At 45.5% G+C, this 11,584-nt stretch overlaps 1 non-coding gene across 1 annotated transcript; it reads left to right on the top strand.

The window, feature by feature from the left end:
- The first annotated feature begins 5,272 nt into the window (after positions 1–5,272).
- On the top strand, positions 5,273–5,376 carry LOC128117292 (U6 spliceosomal RNA). Its single transcript, XR_008220774.1, has one exon. It is a non-coding gene; the product is annotated as a U6 spliceosomal RNA (small nuclear RNA).
- The last annotated feature ends 6,208 nt before the right edge of the window (positions 5,377–11,584 follow it).

An 11,584-nucleotide genomic window follows, 5' to 3' on the forward strand; every position in this document is an offset into this window, starting at 1 on the left:
GGTTTCCAGTTACAATATTAGATACTTGTAACTCCAATCCAAGGAAATCCTCTTTTGGTCTCCTTGGACAGCTGAACTCACATGCACACCCACACATATACACATAAATACTAAAACTAAAAATTTAAAAATATTAATTTATATTTTAGGTATATGAGTGATCTGGATGTATGTATGTGTGCCATGTGTGATGCCTGTGGTGTCAGAAATGTGTGTGTGTATGTGTGTGTGTATGTCAGATCCCTTGGAACTGGATACGAGCTAGAACTGGGTGCTGGAATTGTACCCAAGTCCTCTATAAGAGCAACAAGTGTTTTTAACCACTGAGCCATCTCTCTACCACCTAAAATTAAAAACCAAAACAAGGCCGGGCGGTGGTGGCGCACACCTTTAATCCCAGCACTCGGGAGGCAGAGCCAGGCGGATCTCTGTGAGTTCGAGGCCAGTCTGGACTACCAAGTGAGTTCCAGGAAAGGCGCAAAGCTACACAGAGAAACCCTGTCTCAAAAAACTGAAAAAAAAAAAAAAAAAAAAAAAGAAACAACAACAACAAAAAAACACACACAAAAAAAACAAAGCAAAACAAAAAAGAAGTGGGTTGGGGGGAAGGCTGGGGGGGCAGGAGGAGGGAGGAAGGGGAATCTGTGGTTGCTGTGTAAAATGAATAGAAAATCTCTTAGTAATAAAAAATAAAAATAAAAAATAAAACAAAAAAGAGGCATTAGGAAATTGAAATACATTATATCCAGTGAAAAAGATACAACATATCAAAAACTGTGGACACAGGGAAATCTAAACTCTAAATACATATCTTAGAAAAAAGAAACATGGCCAGGCTTAGTTGTATATGCCTGTAATCCCAGAACTCAGGAGACAGAAGCAAGAGGACTGCTCTAAATTCAATACCAGCCTGGTCTACACAGTGAGTTCCAGGTTAGCTAGGGTTACATAGCAAGAACTTATCTTAAAAAGAAAAGAAACAGTATCTCAAAGCAATGGTGCAAGATCCCAGCTCCCATCTTTTTTTTTTTTTTTTTTTTTTTTTGGTTTTTCGAGACAGGGTTTCTCTGTGTAGTTTTGCGCCTTTCCTGGAACTCACTTGGTAGCCCAGGCTGGCCTCGAACTCACAGAGATCCGCCTGGCTCTGCCTCCCGAGTGCTGGGATTAAAGGTGTGCGCCACCACCGCCCGGCCCATCTTTTTTTTAAATGTTCACTGGTGTTTTGCCTGTATGTCTGTGTGAGGGTGTCAGATTCCTTGGAATTGGAGTTACGAACAGGTGTGAGCTGCCATGTGGGTGCTGGGAATTGACTCTGGGTCCTCTGGACAAGCAGTCAGTGCTCTTAACCACTGAGACATCTCTCCAGCCTGCCCCCACCCCAGCTCCCATCTTGAGAACATAGATATAGATGAGCAAAATTAACCCAAAACAAATGAAAGGAAATAATATAAAAATCAGTGGAATTGAAAATGAGAAAATCAGCCAGGCGGTGGTGGTGCACGCCATTAATCCCAGCACTCGGGAGGCAGAGCCAAGCGGATCTCTGTGACTTCGAGGCCAGCCTGGGCTACAGAGTAAGTTCCAGGAAAGGCACAAAGCTACACAGAGAAACCCAGTCAAAAAAAAAAAGAAAAAAAAAAAAAAGAAAATGAGAAAATCAATGAAACAAAAAGTTGGTTCTTCAAAGTGATCAATAAAATTGATAAAATTCAGTCAAGGAAAGAAGACCAAGTACTGATTGATATTGATATTGGGGAGACATAGGAAGTCAAACTCTGGAGCACCCAGATGTTATGAATCAGAGGGAAATGATGATGGCTAATAGGTATCAATGTCCCTGGGTATATTAGTTTGAATGACAATGCCTCTCAAAGGTTCATATATTTGCTTGCTTAATCGCCAGTAGATGAAATGTTTGGAAAGGATTAGGAGGCATAGCCTTATTGGAGGAGGTGTGTCAACAGAAATGTGGTTTGAGATTTCAAAAGCCCAGGCCAGGCCCAATCTGTCAGTCAGTCATTGCCTGCCTACCTGTCTGTCTCTCTCTTTCTGCTGCCTATGGATCAGGATTTAAAGCTCTCAGCTACTTCTCCAGCACCACACCTGCCTGCAGGCTGCCATGCTCCTCACCATGATGATCATGGACTAACCGTCTGAAACTGTAAGCAAGCCCTCAATTAAATGCTTTCTTTTGTAAGAGTTGCCTTGGTCATGGTGTCTCTTCACAGCAATAGAACAGTAACTAAGACACTGGGTCACCATACTCAGATATTTAGTCAAACATTCTGTTTGTTTCTGAATGAGATTTACTCTTCCGTCAGTGAGCTTTGAGTAAAGCAGATTGATCTCCATAATGAGGGAAGGCCTCTGCCAATCACTGTCTGCCTGAATACAAGTAATTGCAGTATCTCCAGAGCAAGAGGCTCCCTTTGAATATATTCTGCAACATCAGCTCCTTCTGGTTGACAGCCAAGGCTACACAGAGCAAACCTGTCTTGAAAACACATTAAATAAACTACCACCATCAACAACAAAAACCCTCCTAGAACTAGGGACTGGAGAGATGGCTCAGTGTTAGGTCTCAAAAAATTCGTTTTCCCAAAGTCTGGCATTTAGACAAAAGCATTTCCTCAAGGACTTAAGGGAAATATGGCTCCTCCAATAGCCTATGCCTGTGGTGCCTATCAGCATATCAAGGTCTATGCTAACCTCTGGGCTCCTTCAGTCTCTACTTACAAATCATCCTGTCTGACCCACCCCCTACCCTAAACCTCTCCAGCTCCTAAGCTTCCCTTCCCTTCCCCCAGCTTCTCTTTTCTCCTATATATAACCCAGTCGTTTTGGCTACTTGTTCTTTGGGTCCTCTCTTGGTTCTCACGAGCTCTCTTGGCCTCTTGGTTCCTCTATCTCCCTGTCTCTCTCCTCCCATGGCCTGGTTTAGTCTGTAACTTCCAGATGCCTCTGGCTCTATTCTCTCATGTCTACAATAAAACCTTTTCCTCAACCATAACTAGGATTGACCATGTCTTCAGTTTCTTTTCTTTTCTTTTCTTTTTTTTTGGTTTTTCAAGACAAGGTTTTTCTGTGTAGCTTTGGAGCCTGTCCTGGAACTCACTCTGTAGCCCAGGCTGGCCTTGAACTCACAGATATCCGCCTGCTCTTCCTCCCGAGTGCTGGGATTAAAGGCGTGCACCACCACCACCGCCGCCGCCGCCGCCACCACCGCCGCCAGGCCCCATGTCTTCATTTTCATTCACTCAGCAGTTAAGGGCACTTGGTGTTCTTCCAGAGGAATGGAGTTTAATTCTCAACAAGCATGTTAGGCAGCTTACAATGCTTGTAACCAGCTCTAAGGAACCTGACACCCTTTTCTTTCTTCCATGGAAACCACACACATGTGCAAACACACAGACACAGATACACATAAAGAAAAATAAACAAATCTTAAAAAAAAAAAAAAAAAACCTTAGAACTAATAAGTGAACTCGGCAAGTTTTCAAGACAGAAAAGACTTAAAAAAAATTTTTTTTTATTTTGTGTATATGAAAGTGCAGGTGCTAGCATGTGTGTGGAGGTCAAAGGGCAATTTCTGTAGTTGCTTCTTGCCTTACAACTTGTTGAGGCAAGGTCTCTCTTGTTTCTGCTATTCCACTGCTTGCTCCAGGTTAGCTGGCCCAGGAGTTTCTGGGTAATTCTCTTCTCTCCACCTCTCACCTTGCTGTAGGAACACAAACAAGCACATGCAGCACTTACCAAGTGCTGGGGATGGAACCTGGGTCAGGAGACCTGCACAGCTAGTACCTTTCCATGAAGCGCTATCTCCCTGTCCCACAAATAACATTAGAAAAAATCAATTATATCTTCCTACAAGCAGTAAACATAGGGACACTGATACTTAAAATACCACACATTTACAATGGGTTAAAATGGAATATTTAACATAAATTTAACAGAATACAATTTGTACACTGAAAACTATAAAACACTGATTAAGAACAGTTTGCTGGATAGTGGTGGTGCATACCTTTAGTCCCAGCACTCAGGAGGCAAAGCCAGGCAGATCTCTGTGAGTTTGAGGCTAGCCTTGTCTACAAAGCAAGTTACAGGACAGACAGAGTTGTTACACAGGGTAAGAAACCCTGTCTCAAAAAAAAAAAAAAAAAAAAAAAAACCACCCTTCCACGCCCCTATCCACACCACCTAGCAAAAAAAAAAAAAAGAAAGAGAGAAAAGAAAACAATGTTTGGCGGCCCCCCTATAAGCTGCCACAAAGTTGCAGTGAGATTCACAAAGTTGCAATGAGGTTCACTGGATCTGCCCACCTTTCTTTGTTCCAATTGAGAAAGGTGTAACTACTCATTTTTCTTTCTCTTTCTTGCAAATGCTGGCCAGAACTATGTTTTTCCTTGCTCTTTCTCTGAAGGCTCCTTTCCCTCCATGTGGCTGCCCACAAACAAGTGGCGGACCTCCATGCCAGCTTAACTCAATCAGCATGGCTTTTTCCTTCTCTCCTCCACTGCTCCCCTTTGGGCAGTAACTGAGATTTACAGCTTGCCTGCCTTCAAGTGTTTTTCTTTTAAATACTAATAAAATTCCCCCTGAAGTTAGAAAAAAAGAAAGAAAGAAAGAAAGAAAGAAAGAAAGAAAGAAAGAAAGAAAGAAAGAAAGAAAGAAAGAAAGAAAGAGAAAGGAAGGAAGAAAAGAAAAAGTTCTAAATAAATGAATGAGACATATTATGTTCACACACTAGTATATTCAAAATAATAAAAACATCAATTTCCTCCAAATTTAGCTCTAAGTTTAACCTAATTTCTACCAAAATCTGAGCAGTATTTTTGGATAGATACAACATTATTCTAAAAATTGACATGACAGCTAAAACAATTTTGGAAAAGGTGAATTATGGAGGAAAAAACGTCAGTCCACCTAACTTACTAAGAAGTGAAGCTGGGGGAGGGGAAGGCGAAGGAGTCGGATCAACCTAAGAATATCAAACTTTATGCAAGGATTTAGTCAAACTGAACAAAGGATTTAAATATAAACCTATCATCCTTTCCAAAAAGCACTAGTAGGAAGTCTCTGGGATCTAGAATTAAGCAACAATTTCCTAAACTGAATATCAAAAGCATGACCTCAAAAGGAAATATTGGTAAATGGGACCTTAACCAAAGCCGAAAGCATACCCCTACAAGGGTCTAAAAAGGTAAGCTAAAGATAGGAGAATATATCTGCATTCCACAAAAAGATGGACATACGGACCTTAACCTTCCAAGAGCTCAACTCAGCAGTACATATACTGAAAATAAAAGGATACAGACATTAGCATGGCCCCTGTGCAATGATGCTATGCAAATTCATGAAATGTTTTATTATTAAAAAAAAGTAATAGCTGGGCGGTGGTGTTGCACGCCTTTAATCCCAGCACTTGGAAGGCAGGGCAGGAGGATCTCTGAGTTTGAGGCCAGTCTGATCTACAAAGTGAGTTCCAGGACAGCCAAAGCTACAAAGCATCAAAACCAAAACCAGGGTTGGAGAAGTCGCTCAGTGGTTAAGAGCACTGGCTGTTGCCGGGCGGTGGTGGCGCACACCTTTAATCCCAGCACTCAGGAGGCAGAGCCAGGCGGATCTCTGTGAGTTCGAGGCCAGCCTGGTCTACAAAGTGAGTTCCAAGAAAGGTGCAAAACTACACAGAGAAACCCTGTCTCGAGAAACCAAAAAAAAAAAAAAAAAAAAAAAAAAAAGCACTGGCTGCTCTTCTAAAGGTCCTGTGTTCAGTTCCCAGCAACCACATGGTGGCTCACAACCATCTATAATGGGATCCAATTCCCTCTTCTGGTGTGCATGAAGACAGGTCACTCATATACATAAAATAAGTATTTAAAAAAATCAAAACCAACCAACTAAACAAACAAACAAACAAAAAACCCCAAACCACTCAGCAGGGTGTGGTGGCTCACACCTTCAATCTCAGCACAAGGAGATGGAGGCAGATGAATTTCTGTGAACTCAAAGTCAAAGTTACATGGTTAAGACACTATCTCAAAAAACAAAATAAAAAAACAAAACAACAGTAATTGCTGTGATACCACATACCTATAATCTCAGTACTCAGAAGGCTGAAGCAGGAGGCTCACTCCAAGTTTAAGGTCAACCTGGAATACATAGTGAGACCCATTCCCAAAACCAAAAGGCAGACATGGTGGTACAAGCCTTTAGTCCAGCAATCGGGAGTCAGCTTTATCTACAGTGAGTTCTAGGCCAGCCGAGGCTGTATAGTAAAATCCTGTCTCAAAATGAACGAACAACAAAATGTCAACAATATTTTTTGAAAATTTTATTTTCATCTTGGAAAATAAGTCAGAACCAAGGCCACTAGAAGTTGTTATCTTTCATGACCTTCTGGCAAATAGCCCATAGGGGCCCATCTGAACCCTCAGCTTCCACAGTCAGTCCAGCTTTTCCCTGGACCCCATTACCCTTCCCCCACCAGGACCCTGCAGCAAACCCTTAAACTCCTCCTTCCTTTGCTCCTTCCTAATGTCCTCACCATGATCCACCCTTCTCCTCATCCCTGCATACTGACCTTTCTCTCTCCATAAGACCCTTGTATCTCAACACTCCTGAGAGTTCCCTCCAGAGTACACAAAACCCTTCCCAGTCACATAGCCTTCTTTCCTCGGCTGCTTAAGTTTTACTGGTGTTACTCACTGCTATTAAGAACCTTTGCCTGTCCCTAACTCCCACGAGTTCCATCTCATCTGAGCTTAGCAGCCCCCTAGGTACTCATCTCCAACTTTCCTCCAAGGTAGTTCTTCACCAAGCGGTGCCCATTTTATATCACCTAAGGTATCTCAGTGGTCTCTGTGGATGGTCTCAAGCTGCCTCCATATCACCCCAGTGGTTGTCTAAACATTTCTCATCACATGCATACCTGTCACCTTGCCACCCCAGAAAGGGGCTCCAAACCCAGTCAGCACCCAGTGAGGCAGACAACCATAAAGAATAGTTTGGCAACCTGGGACTCTACTTGGTTTAGACTATGCACACAAACCTTTTTTTTTTTTTAATTTAATTAATTTTTTTTTTTATGCCAGATGCTGTTTATTGAAGGAGGGAAGAGGTCTTAAATACAGGCTTACAGCACAATGGGAGAACCCTGGAGGGCAGAAGTTCGCTACAGATGTTTTACAATCTTGCATCTCAGCTGTTAACGCCCATTATGCAGGATACACAGACAAGGAACTTCCCTTAAGCATTCAGGAGGGTGGAACCTGGCAGGGAATTAGCATAGGGAGGTTATCAAGATCAAGGTCAGCAAACAAGGCAACAATTTCCCAAAACGGGGGCTAGGACCCTACAGGTCCCCCTTTAACTAAAAGATGAGCTTCTGACTTAGGTTTCGACACACAAACCTTTTATAATGCATTTAACATTTTAGGACTTTTACCTGTATGTACTATGCACACACACACATCTCTCTGAGCACTGTACATAGCAACTTAGCAACCTAGGACTCTCATTTGTACTTAGCTACAAACCCACTCCACTCTGAAAAATGGAAGAAGTTTCTCGTCCCCTTAAGGCGCATCAAACTTGGCAAACAGATTCTCAATACAGGAATACATGGGTACAGAGGAAGTGGATTAATCTAACCTGGACTGGTTTGGGGTACATGTACAATAAAGCAAACTGTCTTCTCTAAGTGAACTTTTAAGGAGAAATCTATTTACTATTTAATGTCTGTGCATAATTGGGTATGTATATGATTAAAATCAGATACACTATGAGAAAGAATATGCATAGCATTAAAGTTTATGACTCAATCTGTCAAGATAAAGAACCATGCTACAGATCCCCCTAGTAACCAAACTCCTCTTGAGCTCCATAAAAGGAAGCCTTATGACTACAGAGATGGCTTGGAGGTTAAGAGCACTTGCTGGTCTTGCAAAGAACTTCATTTTGATTCCCAGTATCCACATGGTGGCTCACAGCCACCTGTAATTCCAGTTCGAAGGGATCTGAGGTCTTCTGGCCTCTATGAGCACTGCATGCAGGTAGTGCACAGACATCCATGCAGGCAAAACACTCATATACATTTTTTTCTTTTTTTCAGAGCTGAGGACCGAACCCAGGGCCTTGCGCTTGCTAGGCAATCGCTCTACCACTGAGCTAAATCCCCAACCCCTCATTTACATTTTTTAAAAAGGAAATTGTGCCCTTGAGTATGGACCACTATTTTCTTGTGATGTGTTCTGAATTGTTCTATTCTTTGAATAAAGTTTCCATGCTATTTTACAACAATCTGTGTGGGCTTTTATTTCACTTAAAGATTTCTGTATTTTATGCATATGAGTGCTCTATCTGCATTCACACCTGTACAGCAGAAGCGGGCTTCAGATCCCATTATAGATAGTTGTGAGCCACCATGTGGTTGCTGGTAATCGGACTCAGGACCTTTGGAAGAGGTCTCTAGCCTTTTCATTTCACTCTTTTTTTTTTTTTTTTGGTTTTTTGAGACAGGGTTTCTCTGTGTAGCTTTGCGCCTTTCCTGGTACTCGCTTTGGAGACCAGGCTGGCCTCGAACTCACAGAGATCCGCCTGGCTCTGCCTCCCGAGTGCTGGGATTAAAGGCGTGCGCCACCACCGCCCGGCCTCATTTCACTCTTAAACAAGGGGCCAAGAACCTGGAAACACCTAGCCCAACATCCTCTCCAGTGGGAATACTTGCACTTCTTCCTGTTATCTGGGCTTCTCATGCCTTCACTTAGAAAAACTGGCCATTTCGGTGGTTTGACCATTGGAGCGGTTCTTCCCTGGCTGCCCATCCAGACAGGGTTGGTGTACAAGCAGGGAGCTGTAGTGGACACAGCTCTTCCAAACCTACTCCATGTCTCAGATGGGAAACAGAGGCCTCACTGAATCTCAGTAGCAGGACTGGGATGGAGAGTGAGTGAACTAGAACCCAGAGCCCAGCACAGATCAGTATCCTGGCCAGAGTTCAATACATACCTTTTGGTTGGTGCCTGCACCTTCCTCTTAAAACCTGTGATATGATTAGTGCTGTCAACTTGATAGAGTCTAGAATTGCCTAGGACACAAGCCTCCGGGTACACTGAGGAGTAATTTAGGATAGCCTCTGGGCATGCCTGTGAGGGATTATCTTGATTAGGATAATTGAGTAGGAAGAACCACCCTAAGGGAGGGTGGCAGCATTTAAGGAAGCTAGCTAAACACCCATGTTCATTGGTCTCTTCTTCCTGACTGCAGATGCAAAGTGACCAGCTGCTTCAAGATCCTGCCACGCCTCCCCTGCCAGGGGTACTGTAAGCCAGAAGTAATTCTTCCGGCCTTGTTTTTGTCGGGAGCCAGTGATGACAGCAATGACAGGAACACACAGCACCCTGTCACCCCTCTAAGTCATCAGTGGACTCAGAAGTGGCCACTGGTGTAGCTCCACGATCCCAGGGATCAGGGCAGTCGTTCTGGAGCAGACTGTGAAGGAAACAGGGGCCTGGACTTCTGCCCTTGAGAATGGAGGAGGCAAACACCTCCTCATATAGGAAGCCTGGCAGGCACTCCCTTTCTGGACCTTGGAGCAACAGACGGTCTTCTGTGGGGTGGTCCTCTTAGAGCTGAGATGCAAGAGGTCATGACCAGAGCCTTTCCTGGACCCAAGGGGGTTCCTGTGCTGAGGTTTCAGTCTTCCTCGACATCAGGTAGGAATACAGCCAGATGTCTTAACAAGCCAGTTTCTGGCTAACTAGACCGTGCTCTTCCCCTTCCTAGGGCCAGTCACTCTCAAGGGGCTGCTGCTTTGCCTGATGCATCCACCTCCCGTTCGCTAGGCCCACTGCCTCACTAACATAGTAAAACAGAGACAAATAGGATTTCAAGTGTTGTCATCATCTTTTGCCGTTTTTTACTTGCCTTTTACACGGTCCTTAGGGACATGCAAATGTGCCCTAGCCCTCCAAAACCCCTGGGCATCTTGACGCTATGCAAGTCATGGAAGGGGAAGCCTGTTCTTTGCACACTGGGCAAGCAGCCTCGCTGCCCTTCCACTTCCCTTTTCCTTCTTCCCCTGCTCAGCTTGGGCAGGGCTAGGAGCATTGAGGGCACTCGGCCTGGCCTTGAGGGGCCACCTCCAGGTGAAGAGTTTGGGCAGGTACTTCAGTATGAAGGGGGACAAACAAGCCAATTGAGACCTCATGCTGGGCTGAGACACTCTGTGCAAATGCTCACTCTCTCCTAGATAGTTTACTTGTTCCAGACCCGACTCTCAGCTCTACACCCCAAGAACCCATGTCTGGAACAATTCTCCTGGGGCTTCTGAAGTCCTTCGTGAAGCTGGATTTGTCCCTGGGGTTGAGAATCCCTGCTATCTCTTGCATGAGGTGTGCGGTGATGTTCATGCGCGAACATGGGGAGGTAGATTACTGGAGAGAAACTTTTGTACCCTACAGGAACCTGCAATTTGAGGACCTCCACCCAGGCCTGTCTGCGTTGTTCCCTATCTAGCCTGATACGGAACCACCACCTCCAAGTACATACAACAGCTAACCTGAATGGAAGGCAGAGAAGACAGAAGACAAGACTCGAGGTTCCAGACCATTGACGGCCATTAAGTTCCATCCGCAGTGCAAACCACCTTCCTTCAGGCCTTGTCCTTGAACCTTGGCAAAAGCATCTCCATTGACTAGTGACTGTGAATCAGGGCAAGCAAGCCGCTTCAACCTGTGACATCAGCCACCAACCCAGAGCTGGGTTTATAATCCTAAATCACAGAAGAAACTCTCCCCAAATCGCAAGGCAGGAGACAAGCGTAGGCTAGAACTTCCGCATAAAATAACAAGCCGTGGTCTCAAGTGTCAACAGAGATTTCTGGGTCAAATTTCACCTGCAGAAATTATTTGGTCCGCACAGGAATTTGAATCGGGGGTGGGGGGGTGGGGGGCGTTCTACGACAAACACATATTTCTTTTACCCAAACAGGGCCTCAGGCCCCATGCAGTTAGCACCTGCTGTGTCTAGCCTCCACCCATGGGCTACTGGAAGAAGCTGCGCACACGCCCCCGTGAGGGCACCCGTCTCGACCACAAGCCCGGAAGCCCCGCGGCCAGCCGTTGGGAGGGCGCTGGACCACCACTAACGGCCCAGCCCGGAGAAGAAACCGCGGAGGACGAACGTTCGCAAACATGCAAGTCTAACCAACCGCCGCGGCGACTGCGCCTGCGTAGTCTGTGGACGAACCCCCTAACCGGGCAGGTGCGCCGGACCGCGCTTGCGTAGTTTGATGGAGGAGACCAGCAACAAGGCCCAGTGCGTGAGACTGCGCCGGCGTAACCTGACCTCCAGAGAGTGGGGGCGAGGGGGAACTGCGCCTGCGTAGTCTCCGCGGCCCCGCCCCATTTGCCTTGCTTAATTTGCTCAAGCCCATCCAGCGGTCTTCTGGGCCCAACCCAAGGCGGGGCAGGTGCGCACGGATTGCGCTTGCGCGCGCCAGCCCCGCCCCGGGCCCCGCCCCCCGACCCGCGCGGGGCCCTGGGAGGGGCGCAGCGTCCGGCGTCGCGGGCGGCGGGGCTGG

Source organism: Peromyscus californicus, unplaced genomic scaffold (genome assembly GCF_007827085.1).
Source record: "Peromyscus californicus insignis strain IS unplaced genomic scaffold, ASM782708v3 Scaffold_20__1_contigs__length_68692818, whole genome shotgun sequence".
In the NCBI taxonomy this organism is placed as follows: Eukaryota; Metazoa; Chordata; class Mammalia; order Rodentia; family Cricetidae; genus Peromyscus; species Peromyscus californicus.